Below are 19,584 nucleotides of genomic sequence, written 5' to 3'. Positions count from 1 at the left end.
TTTCTACTTTTGGACTGAAAATTCTAAAATAATCCAAAAGTACATAATGATCGTCATTTCTGAGCCCCATTTCCAGGTGAACCTTTTCTCAAGAATTCGTCAACTAGTCCCTTGGAATTTCAGTTCAGCTCAGTTCAGTTCAGTTGCTCAGTCGTGTCCAACTCTTTGCGACCCCATGAATCACAGCACACCAGGCCTCCCTGTCCATCACCAGTTCCTGGAGTTCACCCAGACTCGTGTCCATCGAGTTGGTGATGCCATCCAGCCATGTCATCCTCTGTCGTCCCCTTCTCCTCCTGCCCCCAATCCCTCCCAGCATCAGAGTCTTTTCCAATGAGTCAACTCTTTGCATGAGGTGGCCAAAGGACTGGAGTTTCAGCTTCAGCATCAGTCCTTCCAAAGAACACCCAGGACTGATCTCCTTTAGAATGGACTGGTTAGATCTCCTTGCAGTCCAAGGGACTCTCAAGAGTCTTCTCCAACACCACAGTTCAAAAGCATCAATTCTTCGGCGCTCAGCCTTCTTCACAGTCCAACTCTCACATCCATACATGACCACAGGAAAAACCATAGCCTTGACTAGACGAACCTTTGTTGGCAAAGTAATGTCTCTGCTTTTGAATATGCTATCTAGGTTGGTCATAACTCCTTCCAAGGAGTAAGCATCTTTTAATTTCATGGCTGCAGTCATCATCTGCAGTGATTTTGGAGCCCAAAAAAATAAAGTGTGACACTGTTTCCACTGTTTCCCCATCTATTTCCCATGAAGTGATGGGACCGGATGCCATGATCTTCGTTTTCTGAATGTTGAGCTTTAAGCCAACTTTTTCACTCTCTACTTTCACTTTCATCAAGAGGCTTTTGAGTTCCTCTTCACTTTCTGCCATAAGGGTGGTGTCATCTGCATATCTGAGGTGATTGATATTTCTCCCGGCAATCTTGATTCCAGCTTTGTTTCTTCCAGTCCAGCGTTTCTCATGATGTACTCTGCATAGAAGTTAAATAAGCAGAGTGACAATATACAGCCTTAATGAACTCCTTTTCCTATTTGGAACCAGTCTGTTGTTCCATGTCCAGTTCTAACTGTTGCTACCTGACCTGCATATAGGTTTCTCAAGAGGCAGGTCAGGTGGTCTGGTATTCCCATCTCTTTCAGAATTGTCCACAGTTTATTGTGATCCACACAGTCAAAGGCTTTGGCATAGTCAATAAAGCATAAATAGATGTTTTTCTGGAATTCTCTTGCTTTTTCCATGATCCAGCAGATGTTGGCAATTTGATCTCTCGTTCCTCTGCCTTTTCTAAAACCAGCTTGAACATCTGGAAGTTCACGGTTCACATATTGCTGAAGCCTAGCTTGGAGAATTTTGAGCATTACTTTACTAGCACGTGAGATGAATGCAATTGTGCAATAGTTTGAGCATTCTTTGGCATTGCCTTTCTTTGGGATTTGAATAAAAATTGACCTTTTCCAGTCCTGTGGCCACTGCTGAGTTTTCCAAATTTGCTGGCATATTGAGCATAGCACTTTCACAACATCATCTTTCAGGGTTTGAAATAGCTCAACTGGAATTCCATCACCTCCACTAGCTTTGTTCACAGTGATACTTTCTAAGGCCCACTTGACTTCACATTCCAGGATGTCTGGCTCTAGGTGAGTGATCACACCATCATGATTATCTGGGTCGTGAAGATCTTTTTTGTACAGTTCTTCTGTGTATTCTTACCACCTCTTCTTAATATCTTCTGCTTCTGTTAGGTCCATACCATTTCTGTCCTTTGGAATTTACAACAATTAAATAATGTGCTGGTCAACATTGCTATTTTTTAAAATTAAGCATCTTTTGAGCATGTTAATGGAAGAACCTGAGAAGATCGGTGGTTCACAAAACAAAAGGACCTGGAAATATGTTAGCTTCTCTTCTGTGCATTTGGTGCAGTCTTCGCTCAGTCCTGTCCGACTCTCTGCGACCCCCTGGACTGTAGCCTACCAGGCTCCTCCCTCCATGGGATTCTCCAGGCAAGAGTACTGGAGTGGGGTGCCATTTCCTTCTCCAGAATAAAAAGATTCGGTGATGTCTAATTCATTCTGATAATGAAAGGGGGGAAAAATGAGGGTTGTCAAAAGCCATTGACGAACTTCAACCTAATCTGGACCCATTATTACAATCTTTTCCTCATCAAGGAATTCACTAGAGCCTCTAACAAATAAAAAACATATTGGATGATTTGAAAATCATTTTCTCTGTGTCTTTCTTCCTCCTTTCATTGCTTCCAGTAAAATTGACTGATGATTGTGACATAGAAAAGGGAAAATAGACAACATAAGCTTCCCGGAGTCCGTAGCTGCTTTTCCGTTCCCTTCGATGGTCAGCAAACCCTGCTTGTGCTAATAGCATCCCCACATCCACCGGGCCGTGCTAAGCCGCTTCCGCCGCGTCCAGCTCTGTGCGACCCCACGGATGGAGCCCACCAGGCTCCTCTGTCCGTGGGACTCCCCAGGCAAGAAGATGGAGTGGGTTGCCATTTCCTCCTCCAGGGGATCTTCCGACCTGGCAGGCGGGTTCTTCACCGCTCGCGTCACCACATCCGCCAGGGAAGATTATCTCATTATCTTCATTGAAAATCGGCTCTGCTCTTGACTCCTGGACCCCCGCTCATTTCTGTTCATAAACCCAGCTCTGTCCCTGCCCTGCTTGTTCTGTGAGAACCCTCTCCCTACACAGTTCATCCCACAAAGTCCCCTACCTTCCTCTCCTCCTCCTCCTCCTCCTCCTCCTCGCCCGCTCCTTCCCCACACACTAACCACGGCCACTCTGCGCTCGGACGAGCTCGGTCAATCCCGGTTCTGATGAAACGGTCTCCCCCACAGAGTCCTCTCTGTCACTCTGTTTCCTCCCCTTCATGTCCTGACAATGAGACCTTTATTTCTAAACACACAGCGTGAAGCTGACCCTCCCCAACCCAAGGGGAAATTAATGTTGCTGTTGTTTTCACTTGATTCTAATTATATACATTTATAAAACATATATAAGTTGAAATGAAAACTCAATAATTTTTATCTACAAGGCATGTGCAAGATTTCTTGTATTATATTACACTATATTAGATAGGACCTCAAGAGGAAATGGGGATAATACTCTTAGAAAACAGTCACTCAGGTTAAACCCATAGCTTTTTTCCTATTGGACACTCACTGTATTTAATACAGTGCTGAACATATTTCATATATTGACTCCTCATAGTAGCTTCAGTGATTTAGATATTATTACTGTTGTGTTCTGTTTCACATCTTCCTTTACTTCAGTCCTCCCATCAATAAAGTGGGCACCGTAGTAATACCTACTCATGAGCTTTCAGTATAAAAAGAGATGATGCTTTTGAAGTGTTTATAGCAAACTATGAATTATTTTTCCTGACAATCTTGACAGACAGAACAAAAACAATCAAAACATGATTCTGATAATGCCATTGCCTTGACCAAAAACTTCTAATGATGATATCTACTATAAAGTTCTTAAGTTGACCCTTTTCTTGCCTTACCTCCTACCACTCACCTACAGAAACCTTCTGCATCTCAAAAATAGTTCCCTCACGCTCTCCTATTAACATCACCTCTTCTTACTTCCTTGTACTTTATATAGAGCAACTTCATATGTTTTAAATGACTTCTCTCCTTCTTTCTCCTAATTTGAAGCCCGTGTATCACACATTTACTGAGTACTTATGTGCGAAGCACTCTTGTAAGATAGATTCACATTAATTCATTTAATTCTCCCTGCAGCCTTATAAAAACACTGCTATTTACTTCCCTCATTTTACAGATGAAGAACCTAAAGCACGGAGAAGTCAAGCTATTTTCCAGAGACCACACAGCTAGTAAGTGGCAGATCCAGGATTCAGACTTGATCATTCTCATTGTAGAGTCCGCTCTCTTGTTACACCCTCTTGTCATGTCTTAGTAGCTCCATAAATATTTGCATATTTCCACCACTGAGCTGAAGTGATCTTTATTTCCCTCTGAATTATCACAGCAACGTTTTTTCAACTTTTGCACAGCTCCTTTGGCAGTTTAATGTATTTATTAGAAGTTCTATCTTGGTGTTGGAGGGGAGGTACAAAAAGTACCATCAAATCCACCCTCAAGGAAGTTACAGTTTAGCAGAAAGGAGAGTAACAAACAAGACAAAACTCGACATGTTTTAATGATGTGAAAAATGCCACACATAATAAAATTATAATCAAGCATTATAGTAGTGACCTGGGAAAGGGTGGTCCATGAATGTGCCACCAGGTTGCTCTGAGAGAATTCACAGAAGACTAATGGTCTGAAGGGCCATCTGCAGCTCTCTGAAGAGGGTGTGTGTGAGCTGAAATCTGAACTAAGTGAATTTAACTAGGTGATGAAACAGGAAAATCACATTCGAGAAAATTTTTTAAATGCACAATATCTTGAGATGCTAATTGAGGAAATAAGGAAAAATAAGTGTATGTGACACCCCAGAAAACCAACAGGGAGCAGTTATCGACAGGGGAAGTGGGAAAGACACATAAATGTGTTTGGCGTTTAGCGTTACAAAACCACACAAGGATCTGGGCTGTGGAATGACGTGATCGTGGTTTCCTTCTGGTTGTAGAAACAGTTGTGAAGGGATTGTGATTGAAAACGGTCAGTCTCTTGGTAAAACTTAGAGCAAGAGTTTTTCTTTTTTTTTTTTAATTGTCTGTGAGACCAGCAGAGATGCTAGAAGCAGGAGCGTAGGCTCTCTGACAAATTCTTCAAAATGAATCCCAATCAAAGGCATGAAATTGAATGATGATGGCACTACGTAATACAAATATATAAAACGGGCTATAGGATTATGGAGGGAGAAAATTTATTTCTGTTTGGAAATACATTAAGAAGGATAAATCTTATAAGCTTGGAACTTGTAGTAAACTGTGCGTGTGGGCTCACTCGTGTCCGACTCTTTGGGACCCCGTGGACTATAGCCCACCAGGCTCTCTGTCCATGGAATTTTCCAGGCAAGAATACTGGAGAGGGTTGCCTTTTCCTCCTCCAGGGGATCGTCCACCCAGGAATCAAACCCATATCTCTTGCATCTGCTGCATTGGTAGGCGGATTCTTTACTACTGAGCCACCTGGAAAGCCCTGGGCTTTAGTATGGCAGGCTCTAGTCTAAGCCCTTCTGGAGCATTAATTCATTCAATCCTCTCAACAAATTTCTCTTTTACAAAGAAATCTGCAGTGGATGGAAGGTGTTCAGAGTGTATGAGTTCATCCAAAGACCTGAGTTCCTTTCTTCTTGTGGCACAGACATTCCCTTGATCTGTGCTATCTATTTTATATGGCACTTAAAAGTAAGAGAAAAAAATGCTCAGAAAAGTTACATATTTAACAATTTAAAAAAACAGGTGAATTAAATAATAATATATCTAAGTTTTATTATTTCAAGCATGAACTGCTTCTCAATGAGAATGTTAAATTTCATCTGAAATACTTAGTCTGTATTTAGCTTTCATGAAATTTTCAATTAAAAAATAAATGAACATACATAAATTGTTTCAAAGATTCTTAAAAGTTTCCAATAACTAAATTGAGTATGAGTTTTTATATTTAAATTAACTGTAAGGAAGTAAAATTTTAAATTTATCTCAATTACACTAGCTGCATTTCAAGTACTCAAAAGCCACACGTGGCCACTGGCCACTGAACTGGACAGCACAAGTCAAGATTGTTTCTTTTACCTACTTTTTATCCACAAAGCTCGCTTATTAGCACTGTACCTGAATTCTAGACCAAGAAACGGGACGAAAGGAGATAAAAGAAATTAGGCTACTGTTTAAAGTGTGAGTTAGAACTTAACATACATCCCATTGGCCAAATCTTAGTTCCATGGTCAGAGATAGCTGACCTGGTCATACAGAACCGCTGGGAGGCAAAGTTAGAAACTATAGTCACCTTCTAAACAAACTTCTTTGCTAACACTTTGTGCATAGGGTAAGGAGGAGGGGGGTGGGGGAAGGGGGGTTTTCCATTTCTAAAACAAAGAAGAGAAGAGGGATACTGGGAAAAATTAACAGTCTACGCCATGCACAGATCCTACTGTAGAACTTCCTTTAGATAAGTAATGGGAAACACAAAATGATCATGCACCTTGGGCACATTTATAGCTTTTAATGAGTAGAGTTGAAAAAAAAATGATATTTGGACCATGATAGAAAGGATGTTTGTAATTTCAATATATTGTTAAAAAAATAAGGTATGGATCATTGCCATTTAATGTTTTATTATTTTTTTAACTTTTCCTGTGTTGATATTCTACCCCTTAAATTGCATAAACTTTCAAAGAAAATCGTTTAATTATTTTCATACCTATATGATGTTTAGTCATACTACAAAGTCCAAAGAAGACTTGTTACCCTTTTCACTGGAAATATTTATTAGCTTTTCTTTCCATATAATGTCTGATTATCTGGGTTCAAATAGAAAGATAAATTTGAAGACAGAGTAAATAATTAAGACTGTGGAATAGAAAGATACAAATAACTCCCAGAAGACATTGATGTGTGTTTACTTTGTAAGGTTTGACTTCATTTGTTTTCATTAGTCACTAATTTCTTCTGGGAGAATTTGTTTTCGTCTTTGAGAAACGATTCTAACAATACCATGAAGCATAATACTCTAAATATACAAAGGACAGAGAGGACAGCTCTTGCTTTCTGGAACGTTCTGGTCTTTACAATAATGTGATTCTTTCATCTTGCATTTCACTGTAGTTTTCCCGTGAGCACTTGCAAACCTGCTGTTTACACATTGTAAGGAGAAAAGATTATAATCATTCAACATACTTGAGCCAATATTTTTCTTTGTACTTTTTGTGTCTAGACTACAGGACATCTTTCTTTTATCAGCTTGCTTTGTAAAGCAGAAAAAGAGCTTTTTTGTTGTGCTTTGTTTTTTGTAGCAAAGCAAAACAAATGCCATTCCCATTATTCAGATATATAATTCTACAAAATACCAACAGTGTAGAAACTGTTTTACAGAAAACTTAGGGAGTTTGCCCCTATAAAGTATAACTAACAACTTTCAGAACAGAGATGCAACCCCAGACCAAAACGCAGATCTTCCAACTTTATTCTCTTTATTTTATTAAAACAACATAGCATACCATTTTCCATTTCTTTCCACCTAGTGACTTTTTAAAATATAGCCTGTCATGTTATTAATATTTTATATTGTGTTCAGTTGGTGTGTGTTTTCACTACAACATAAAATATTAATATGTAAAGTAATACTGATCCTTGGCTTTCCGAATTCCTGATTTACCCCCTTCTTCAGGGTACCTTCCCAACCCAGGGATCAAGGCCACGTCTCCTACATTGCAGGCAGATTCATTACCATCTGAGCCACCAGGGAAGCCCCTCATTGGGGGAAATGAATGGCCATTTCATTTTGCTACATTCTATTTGTTAACACATGCACTTTATGTTTCTTTTCTCAGAAGTTCCTACATTTTCTCAAAGCCTACATTTTGAAGCATGATTTTAGAATACGGACTAATAGCAACAAATAATTCCAAGTTGAATTTCACAGAGTTAAAGTGTAACCTGGCCTGAACCAGATCTATAACATCTGTACTAACTGACTGACAGCAGCTTTAGAAAACAAAGGCAAATCTCAAGTTATCCCAGTCATGAAAGCCGGAAAACAGCTAAGTGTTAATAGTATCCAGTTTGCTACAAATAGTTGTTATGATGAATTTTAGATTGGTTTTGGGAAATAGAACTATTTTTTATAAAAACCATGTTATTTCTGTTAATACATAATGCATTGCATGCAGATTCTTTACCATCTGAGCCACCAGGGAAGTGCAATATATATAATAGATTTACAATTTTTGCTTTTAAATAAACTGATAAATATTTTAAATTTACTAATTTTAATTTGGAATATTTCTAGTAGAACCAGATTATTAGATATAACCCACATAAAGCAAATTCTTTGAGGTTTTCACTAATTTTTAAGACTGTATGTAAAGGGATCCTGAGACCAGAAAGTTATAAAGTTTTGTGTTTGTAAACTTCAGTGTAGATACAAAGTTGTTGTGAAATACACAACAGGATTTCAAATGGTATTGTCTTATTGAAAAGGAGGCAATACATTATTTTTTTCTTCATGAAGATGTATTATTCATTTTTTAATGATGGACAGGTATGCCAACTTCATCTAGTGTTTGCATTTGAATCTCAAATGATCATTACTGAACACAAAGAGGAAAAGATAACATCTGGATATCACGAAATAAACCAGTAACACAAATTGGCTCATGAATATTTATTTGTGCATTAATTCTTCTATAGATAAAACAAATGAATAAACTCATAGAATTATTTATCTATGCATCTTTTTGTAGAAGAGGCTTTATACAAAAATGTTGCTCCTTGTATAAACGACATTCGAATAGTTTTTAAAAATCCTCTCCCATTATAATCGCTGGATACCACTATGCTAATAAAAAGACGGAGATTTGTATAATTAACACTGTTTGAAAATGAGATAGTAGCCTGATTCTTGTTTACACATTAGAAAGCTTTAAAACTGTCCGAGATAGCCATGATTAACCAGAAAAGAGCAGAGGACAATACATTTATCTCTCATCTTTCTAGTTTGCAGTAGGAATGAGGATGGAGTTCTATTCATCTATTAATTGTCATTCACTTAGTCTACAGTGTGATGTATATATACAAGATGAGAGGACTTCAGTCACTTGAGTTAATTAATTATTAAATGTATTTGTTTTGCTGTTAACTCAATTTTGCATGTCTTCCCCAAATATCCTTTATTATTTGAAGTCCCACTTATTCTTACAGGACTCACTTATTCTTTCTCAATACCGTAAGATAAAATAGTTTTTCTGTTTCCTTATTATTGATACAGAATATTTTTTCAGTATTCTGGGTTTTTACCTGAGGGTGTTGATTATCTTGCAACTTAATTATTTGCTTTTATACATTCTGCTTCATTGCCTACGTTATCAGTTTCTTGAAGTAACTGCTATTGTGTCTTTCTCACCTTTGTATTGATGTAGTGCGAAACTGAGAACTTAGTAGATGGCTATTTTGTGTTAATGAAGTGAATTAAACAACCTCAGAAAATTCTATCAGCTTAGTCCAAATCACCTGGTGTGTGGACCAAAAATTAAATTTTAACCAAGGAAATAAAGCATCAAGAATACCATCTTTATATTTTGTATTATTATTGAATAAGAATTTAAGAACATGTTATATCTTACCATGAAAGAAGAAATATAAAATGCATGCTTTTAAGTCTTGGAATAAATGCAAAATATAGACCTAGAATTGAGCATCTACAGTATCTGTGACACCGAGGTTCCATTTCTGGAAGTCAATTTAAATCATATCTTTGTCTCATTTTCTTCTAAGTTGCCAGCAAGATTTCAAAAGTTTCCTAACTGAATTTATTCTCTGTAATTTTATTTATTTCTTTTTTCTTTTTCTTTTTTAAATTATGAAGGTATACACATTTGGAAAATTCAGAACAAAGTAACATTAATTAAATTTTATTCAATGCTTAAAAACCACAGTAAAGTGAGTGTTATGTTAGTTCACTGATTTCTCCAAAGGACATTTATTGACTGTAATGTGTCTGTAGGGGAGGAAAAAATGTTTTTGTTTCCAGGAAATTCCAGGTTCTTGACTGAGACTCACCTGTAATAAAGACATATTCAGTTCAGTTCAGTTCAGTCACTCAGTTCAGTTCAGTCACTCAATTATGTCCTACTCTTTGTGACCCCATGAACCGGAGCATGCCAGGAATCCCTGTCAAAACAATAATAAGTTTAATAACTTGTTTACCTTCTGCATATATAAGATTTAGCCATAAAAACCTTTGTAACTCCCAAAATGGCCCAAGCTACCACCTTAAATACAATTTTCAGCTAAAGATAAAAGAATATGTTGGAAGTCTGAGGGAAGACAGTTGTGGGAGGTTGTCAGGAACAGCAGGAGTAAGGTTGTCGTGCAGATTCACACCAGTGCCTTCTCCACTGACAAGAAGTTCTAGAGAAGCGTGCGTGTGGGCATGCTCAGTCGTGTCCGACTCTTTGCAACCCCATAGATCGCAGCCCGCCAGACTCCTGTGTCCATGGAATTTTCCAGGCAAGAATACTGGAGTGGATATCCATTTCCTACTCCAGGGGATCTGACCCAGGGATCGAACCCAAGTTTCCTGCATTGGCAGATGGATCTTTTACCACTGAGCCACCAGGGAAGCCCCGTGGCTGCATACTTGATGTAATTTACTATAAAACAATACAATTGAAGATGCTTGTTTACAAATGTCATTTCATCATTTGACATATACTTTTTCAATATTATGTAGCGTCCCAACAATTTCCCTTTTCTGCTATGCTTCAAAACTGAATTATCTTAAGGACTTCTTTAATCCTAAAAGGCCACATAAAGATTAGTTATTTCTTTCTGGAGAAAAATCGTGGGGGAAAGACCTTCCTATTCAGAGCAGATGTAAACTATATTTAAACAGTTATACACTTCTCTGTGTGTCTCTGTATTATTCCCTTTGCCTGGAATGTTTTCCTTTTTTCATACCTAGCCAATTTATACTTCAAAGTCAGTTCTAATCTTATTTATGAAGATTCCCTACTTCTTATAGTATTACTAACAGCTTACTCCTCCCAAGATACATATGAACCACTGCTGCTGCTAAGTCACTTCAATCATGTCCAACTCTATGCGACCCCACAGACAGCAGCCCACCAGGCTCCCCTGTCCACAGGATTCTCCAGGCAAGAACACTGGAATGGTGTGCCATTTCCTTCTCCAGTATGAACCACTACAATTGTGTAATTGGTTGAGCCATGGCAACCAGTAAGCACAAACCAAGTAATATCTTTGACTCAACTGCGGCCTTTTCAGTGTCAGGAATAGCTCTTGCTTTATTCCATATCTCAGGGCTCTGGCATATGCCTAGGACCTAGTACACATTCAATTAAGACTTTTCAAATGAACAAAACAATTATTTCAGCCTCAGAACTGGATCAGAACTGGATTGCTTCCTTTCAAATAAGCTGTGAGGAGGATCCCTACGTCATCCTCTTTTTACTGAATTTTACCTGGCTTTCTCCATCCATCCCAAAACAGATTTTCCATCTGCTCAAACTGGTCCCCATAAAGCAAATGTGAATGAGTCCAGCTGATGAATCCAAATTCTAAATTAACGCTGACGCTCAAAAGTTACTTCACTCTGAGGTTCAGATTCCACTTAAGTCCATCTCAGCAGGATCCTTGCATCCATGGAAGGCTGAAGGAATGTAGCTGAGAAAGGAATCTGAAAAAGGGTGAGGAATCTAAGAGTGGAACTCTTTGAGGTAAAGACTGGATGAGCATAACCATGTACAATTCATTTAATTCCATTTTTTAATCATCAAATAATTTATTTCTTTGTCATCAAGGGACAGATGGAGCAGGAGTGAAACTGCAAAGTCAGGAGATTGAAGGAAGACTCACATTTCATGAGAGACATTTGTGAGTTTACATCACACCAGCAATAGTGGTCATGACCACAGGAAAAACCATAGCCTTGACTAGACTAACCTTTGTTGGCAAAATAATGTCTCTGCTTTTGAATATGCTATCTAGGTTGGTCATAACTTTCCTTCCAAGGAGTAAGTGTCTTTTAATTTCATGGCTGCAGTCACCATCTGTAGTGATTTTGGAGCCCAGAAAAATAAAGTCTGACACTGTTTCCACTGTTTCCCCATCTATTTCCCATGAAGTGATGGGACCGGATGCCATGATCTTCGTTTCTGAATGTTGATCTTTAAGCCAACTTTTTCACTCTCCACTTTCACTTTCATCAAGAGGCCTTTTAGTTCCTCTTCAGGTTCGTCTAGTCAAGGCTATGATTTTTCCTGTGGTCAGGTATGGTAGTGAGAGTTGGACTGTGAAGAAGGCTGAGCACTGAAGAATTGATGCTTTTGAACTGTGGTGTTGGAGAAGACTCTTGAGAGTCCCTTGGACTGCAAGGAAATCCAACCAGTCCATTCTGAAGGAGATCAGCGCTGGGATTTCTTTGGAAAGAATGATGCTAAAGCTGAAACTCCAGTACTTTGGCCACCTCATGTGAAGAGTTGACTCATTGGAAAAGACTCTGATGCTGGGAGGGATTGGGGGCAGGAGGAGAAGGGGACGACAGAGGATGAGATGGCTGGATGGCATCACTGACTCGATGGACGTGAGTCTCCGTGAACTCCAGGAGATGGCGATGGACCGGGAGGCCTGGCATGCTGCGATTCATGGGGTCGAAAAGAGTCAGACACGACTGAGCGACTGATCTGATCTGATCTGAGCAATAGTGGTCAGCAAGCAGTGAAGGTGGTCAAAGTGACGAATCATCAGTGGGATTTTTGTATCACATGACACACTAGCTGTACTTTAGGAAAATAAATTTTATTTTAGAGAATACACTACTTGACCTAACGGAGAAGGCGATGGCACCCCACTCCAGTACTCTTGCTTGGAAAATCCCATGGATGGAGGAGCCTGGTGGGCTGCAGTCCATGGGGTCGCTAAGAGTCAGACACGACTGAGCGACTTCACTTTCACTTTTCACTTTCATGCATTGGAGAAGGAAATGGCAGCCCACTCCAGTGTTCTTGCCTGGAGAATCCCAGGGACGGGGGAGCCTGGTGGGCTGCCGTCTATGGGGTCACACAGAGTCGGACATGACTGAAGTGACTTAGCAGCAGCAGCAGCACTTGACCTAAATGCTTAATAAATTCATATCTTAGTTTTCTTGCTTTATAGGTATGAATTTTAACAGACTTTAATATTGTGCAGTACTAACTTACAAGTAAGGAGCTGAAAAACTGTTTAAACTACATGAAGCAGACTTAAAATAGATATTTACAACCCAGCCATAATTATGTCACTCTCTTTAGCTCTCGTTTTATTTACTTTGATGCTCTTGCAGGGGAGATTTATTCCCCCACCCCACACCCACCATTGTTTTCTGTTCCAGAGATTTCTTAACAAATTATTTTTCTGCTTTCCACTTGTAGGTGCCCTCTGCAATCTCTCATCCTTTGCAGCAAACAATTTTCATTAGTAGTCATGGACATTTTAACCCTCAGTTCTATTCCTTCAAAATAAGTATTATGTTTTTAAATCCAAGGGCAATGTCTTTCAAAACATCATAAGATAGTAAGCAAATATGCTTTGTACTGTAAATAAGCCATACCTGGTATAAAAGGAGGTACTGGGTGATTATATTAACCTCTATGAAAGAACAAACAACTTTCTTACATGGAGAGTTTAATGATGTTTGAAGATGATAAAACACTGATAGATTTAGCTAATAATAAGAGTTAGGAAAAGCAAAATCCCATAGATTTTATTTTTCAAATCAATCAATACTAAATCTTGAGAGCTTCAAGTTCTCAACACCTGCTTTAATACCTTCCCATTAACTACTTCCTATCTTTAGTCCCTTCCCCAGCTAACAGAGGCCCCATGGTTCATTACTGTAGTCTTGTCAGTATTCTCAACATCTTGCTTTATTGTTTTCTAGCCTCTTTCACACCCAGTAGATCTTCCTCAAAATTTCAGCCCAACTCCTCTACCATATTTCTTCTTCCTGCAGTGATAGCAACCATCGAGCTCCAGTATCTCTGCACATTAAGGGCACCTGCATCTATCTGGCTTTCGGTTTCTGTTACCTTAATGACCCCTCCTCGATGCCCGATCCTCATCTGCATCTTTTTCTATCTATCTCCCATGGGGACTGCACTCCCTCTTGATTCCCTTCTTTCTCCTCTGACTCCAACTCCTTCCCCTTTACAGGAAACATAGCTCCAACAGAATGTTTTGTGGGTGGGGTCGTGTCCCCACAAATCTCATATGATGAAGTCTTTCCCCCCAGTACCTTAGAATGCGACTGCGTTTGGAAATAGGGCCTTTACATAGCTGATTGAGTTAAACGGGGTTATTAGGATGGATCCTAATCCAATATAACTCGTGTTGTTATAGGAAAAAGAAATCAGGTCACGGAAATACACAGAGAAAAGAACAAGTAAGACAGAGAAAGACGGCCAGCTACAAAGCCAAGAAAACAGAGCAGACTCAGAAGAAACCAGTCTTATTGACATCTTAATCTCAAGACTTCTAGCCTCTAGAACCAGAGAAGGCAATGGCACCCCACTCCAGTACTCTTGCCTGGAAAATCCCATGGACGGAGGAGCCTGGTAGGCTGCAGTCCATGGGGTCGCTAAGAGTCAGACACGACTGAGCGACTTCACTTTCACTTTTCACTTTCATGCATTGGAGAAGGAAATGGCAACCCACTCCAGTGTTCTTGCCTTGAGTGGGCTGCTGTCTATGGGGTCGGACACGACTGAAGCGACTTAACAGCAGCAGCAGCAGCAGATGTTTTTTACCCTTACTCCCATAATTTAGCCTGTTATCCTGGCCCATAGTAGACAATGTTTGTTTCTTGCACTTGTATTTTTTTTTAAAAGCATCCACAGATTATTTAGTTTGATATTCACAATTTTGTGTGATTTTCTGAGATTTCAGCAACTATTACTAAACCAATCTCACCAATGAGAAACTTGACTTTAAGAGTTTTAGAAACTTAACTGCATCTCAAAGGTTTTGCAAAAATTCACCAGTCTCTGTAGTGTCGATTGCTCATGTATGTAAATAGCTTTGCAAATATTTAGCATTTCCTGCTGCTTCTTTGTTGACTGTTTTTGGCTGCTGACTGTCATTCTGTCTCCATTCACTCCTTCAAAGTCTGGAATCTATTGCTGCCACGCCTTATAGTATTTATTTTTGGTGTGTATTTTATTTTTATAACATGTTTTTAGCTAAGTAAATACATTTCTTTTTCTTTTATCGGAAGACTTACATTGTTTTGTAAAACATTTTCTCATGGATGTCACTGACACACCCTAGCTCTTTGAATTTATGTTAAGATTTAAAGTTAGCAATTTTCTTTACCCATCATAAACAGCCTAGTTTTATGAACGTGCCTCTACTTAAGAAAAATGGATTTTTGAAGTCATATAAGAGACTTGTTGCTATTTATTTTATCTACAATGACATGTTAGGAGACACAAATATAAGACTGACAAAGTCAAAACAGAGGAAAAGAGCACAATAAGATTGTGTCTAGGGTATTATTAATGGAACACCAGAGTAGAGTGTTTAAGAAATGTCACTGCTAATTCTCAATAATTTTCTCCCAAAATATTTTGTCAATTATTTCCTAACAATATATATCATTGTTAATATAGAAGCAGGGAAGCTAATTTAAAAATAGTTATATTTATTAGGGTTTCTTTGTTTTTATCAAGTTCATATTGTCCTTGAAAATTTATAATATGCCAAGCTCCATACTGTGTGGAACACAATAGGGAAATGTTGAAAATAGATGTTGTTTTTTTTTTACAAGCTGCATGAGTTTTGCTTAAGAAATATCCTCTAATGCAAAACTCAAGCATTGACTTATTATTTCATTTAATAGCTATTTATTGTCTCTTAAGAAGTCCAGAAATTGATGTAAACTGAAAGACCACTGACAAATGATCACCTCAAAGCAGCCGTGACTGCTTCCCCGTCTAAATACTGAAACATATCAGCATAAAATCCCAAGGAATTGCAGAGGAAGCGAACCTAATTCCGTCTTGTATGCTCTGGGAAGTTACAGAAAATGAAAATGTGGAATTTATGACCAGAAGGATGAATACCAATTAGCTAAGCAAAGGGTGAGGGAGGAGGATGCAGACTAAAGGGATTACATTTTAAATGGACCAGATCAGAGAACGTGAAATTGTGTTAAACAGATTCCCCTTGAAAATAGACTATGAAGGCTGGGGAAAGAGAAGTGTTAAACTTGGTGGCATAGACAGAACCAGAAAGGACATTATATATCATACTAAATAATTTGGGCCTTTGTACCACTGAAAGATTTTAGGTAGGATAACTTTAAAGTCATATTAATGCTTCAAACTGACGACTATAAATGCAGTGTCTGTCAAGAGTAGAAGTTAGGGAATGAAGATAATAGAGATGTAATTAAGAGAAGTATAAAAGTATAGAACTATTGAAGAAGAAAAGCCAAAAGTACTTAACTATTTAATGGGAGATGTTGGGGAGAAGAAGGAGTAAGGGTCAACACGTTTCTCATCTGGGAAAGTGAATATACAATGCTGTTATTCACAGGAATAGGAGAAAGGTCAGGAAGGACAGAAAATGAGTCCTGGCTTAAATATGTCATTTTAGAATATTAGTTTATTTTCCCAATGACTTTAAAACCCGGGAACTTGAACTAGAACTTTGAAATGATGAGCATGGAAAGTAAAATAAGAATTGAAGAGAGTCATGGCTTGAACTCTAAATAAACAAATATCAAAGAGAAACAGGAGCCCAGTAGAGCTGAAGATGGTGTGATCATCAGTAAGAGGTGGAGAGAAAATCAACATAATATGATATTATAAAAAACAAGTTAAGGAAGCATTTGAGAAAGGAGAGAATGGTCATCAGGATTAAAATCTAGAGACAAGAAAGGAAAAAAGTTTCAATACCTTTGAGGTAGAATGCAAATTGAAACGAATTGAATAATTGACTAAAAGTGGAGGAAACACAGGTAAAATGCCCTACAAGTTAAGAAGCCTGATTCTCAAGAGGAAGAAAAAAATTGTGTGATAAAAGTGAATCATATGGGTTCAAAAATAGAGGAAGTTTTGAAGTTGGAAAAGTTTTGAATTTCTATAGTGATAGTGAAGTCACTCAGTCGTGTCTGACTCTTTGCGACCCCATGGACAGTAGCCAACCAATCTCCTCCGTCCATGGGATTTTCCAGGCAAGAGTACTGGAGTGGGTTGCCATTTCCTTCTCCAGCGGATCTTCCCAACCCAGGGATCGAACCTGGGTCTCCCGCATTGTAGGCAGACGCTTTACCGTCTGAGCCACCAGGGAAGGCCGAATTTCTATAAGGACCAATGAAATCTGTATTAGTTTGTTAGGGCATCCATAACAAATTGCCATAGGTTGAGTAGCTTAAACAACAGGAACTTATTTTCTCTCAGTTCTAGAGGCTGCGGCTGCTGCTGCTAAGTCGCTCCAGTCGTGTCTGACTCTATGGCAGCCCTCCAGGCTCCCCCATAGGGGGAGTAGGTTGCTCTGTCAAGACCAAGGGCCAAATATTTTCTTACCATTTCTTACCATTCTTCAAAACCAAGAAGAAGGTGACTACAGGTGATTCAGTCTCTAACACATACACATGCACACACAACGTGGGCACTCAGAGAGTTGAGTTAAAGCATAACTATTTTACCTCCAAATTACTGCTAATGCTGAAAAGTACAGGTATTTATCTAATGTGTTTCAGGGTCATGTGTGGGAAAGTTGAATGTTAGGTGGAGTTTAATTTTACCAGCAGCTATTGTGAGATGAACTGTCAGAAAGAAACTTGCTTTTTACAAAATATATTTGTCTTTATTTAGCCTCTCAAAGATCAGGTCAGCAGGTTTCCTTGATGGCTCGGAGGCTAAGAATCCACCTGCACTGCAGGAGCTGCAGGAGACGCAGCTGGGTCCCTGGGCTGGGAAGATCTTCTGGAGTAGGAAACAGCAATTCACTCCAGTACTCTTGCCTGGGAAATCCCATGGACAGAGGAGCCTGCTGGGCTATAGTCCTTGGGGTCATATAGGGTCGGACACAACTGAGCACTCATAAACACCCACAGTCTCCCAAAATTCAGAAAGCCGCCCATTCTAAAGGATATTGTTCTATGTTGAATATAATGAAATCCACGCTTTGTGCTCTGAGACAATGGGAATATCCTTAAATTTGGCTGATGGGGCGTGAAATTCAATTACTGTTCATTCAAGTATTGTTTGAACTATTCCTTTGTTCTTTTATAAAATTTACCATATGGAAAGGAATTACAGTGTCTTCCAGTTGAAAGAAATAATTGGCATTAATATCCTATAATTAAATTGACTTTATTTTCCATTACTTTTTGAAGACTTGTATCCAGAAAGACAGCAAGAGAGAGAGAGAGAGAGAATAGTAATGAGCAGAATAAACTCGAATAACTCGACTAGATGGCTTATATCAACTTGATGCTGAACAGTACCTATTGGACTTCTGGCATGTCCTGCATTTCTCGCAGGCAAGACTCCAGCCTCTATAACTTTTCCTGAGTTCCAAGGGGCAGATCAGCTGCTAGTCAAGGGAGCTCCAGCAACGAAACTACCTGGGGCAAGATTAAAAAGGCCAGGGAGGCTCATTAAGATTAGGAGACTCACCACCCAAGACTCTGTGTTGTGTATTCAGTACTCAAGTCATGTCCAGCTCTTTGGGACCCTACGGACCGCATCACACCAGGCTTCCCTGTCCCTCACTGTCTCCCAGAGTTTACCCAAGTTCATGTCCATTGAATCAGTGATGCCATCCAACCATCTCATTCTCTGTTGCCCCCTTCTCAGACTCAGTCTTTCCCAGCATCAGGGTCTTTTCCAATGAATCAGCTGTTCAAATCAGGTGGCCAAAGTGTTGGAGCTTCAACTTCAGCATCAGTCCTTCCAATGAGTATTCAGGGTTGATTTCCTTTAAGATGGACTGGTTTGATCTCCTTGCTGTCCAAAGGACTGTCAAGAGTCTTCTCCAACACCTCAATTCAAAAGAGTTAATTCTTCAGTGCTCAGCCTTCTTTATGGTCCAGCTCTCACATCCATACACGACTCCTGGAAAGAACATAGCTTTGACTACATGGATCTTTGTCAGCAAAGTGAGGTCCTTGCTTTTTACTACACTGTCTAGGTTTGTCATAGCTTTCCTGTCAAGAACCAATCGTCTTCTAACTCCAGGGCTGCAGTCACTGTCCGCAGTGATCCTAGAGCCCGAGACGAGGTGATCAGTCACCTCTTCCACCTCCCCTTCCTTCTATTTGCTGTGAAGGGATGGGGCTGGATACCATGGGCTTAGTTTTTTTTTTTAATGTTGAGTTTTAAGCCAACGTTTTCACTCTCCACTCACCCTCCTCCAGAGACTTTTTAGATCCTCTTTGCTTTCTGCCATGTGAGTGGCATCATTTGCATATTTGAGGTTGTTGATATTTCTCCCAGCAATCTTGATTCCAGCTTGTAACTCATCCAGCCTGGCATTTTGCATGACTCTACACATTCTAATCTTGTCAGCAATCTCTTCCTTTTGGAACTGTGCAGCAGAAAGAATGCAAAGTTACTGTTACTGCCTTGATCCTTATCACATAGCCTTGCCTGACTATATAACCTCTCCTTCCTCACCAGGGAGAGGGGCACAGTTCTTGGGGCGCTAGGCTGCTGTGTTCCCTCTTTGCCTGGAAAGTAATAAAGCCATTCTTTCCTTCTCCTTTCTAACTGTTTCTGTACTTCTGTTTAGCAGTGATGCACAGAAAGCCAAGATGTTAGCAAAGAACTCAGCAAGTTTTTCAACTTAATTTTTATAGCAATCATCTATAGTATAACTAAGTTAGCAATACATTTCATCATGAGA

The 19,584-nt window shown here is 39.2% G+C and overlaps 1 protein-coding gene and 1 non-coding gene across 2 annotated transcripts in view; both read right to left on the bottom strand.

The window, feature by feature from the left end:
- Positions 1-19,584, bottom strand: part of LOC109577691 (glutamate decarboxylase 1-like) — a 67,899-nt gene that overhangs the window by 27,550 nt on the left and 20,765 nt on the right. The gene's annotated exons all lie outside the window — the stretch shown is intronic.
- On the bottom strand, positions 16,951-17,022 carry TRNAC-ACA (transfer RNA cysteine (anticodon ACA)). The gene has a single exon. It is a non-coding gene; the product is annotated as a tRNA-Cys (tRNA).

The sequence above is a fragment of the Bos indicus genome, chromosome 24 (assembly GCF_029378745.1).
Source record: "Bos indicus isolate NIAB-ARS_2022 breed Sahiwal x Tharparkar chromosome 24, NIAB-ARS_B.indTharparkar_mat_pri_1.0, whole genome shotgun sequence".
Lineage (NCBI taxonomy): Eukaryota > Metazoa > Chordata > Mammalia > Artiodactyla > Bovidae > Bos > Bos indicus.
This window is presented reverse-complemented; position numbering and strand designations above follow the sequence as displayed.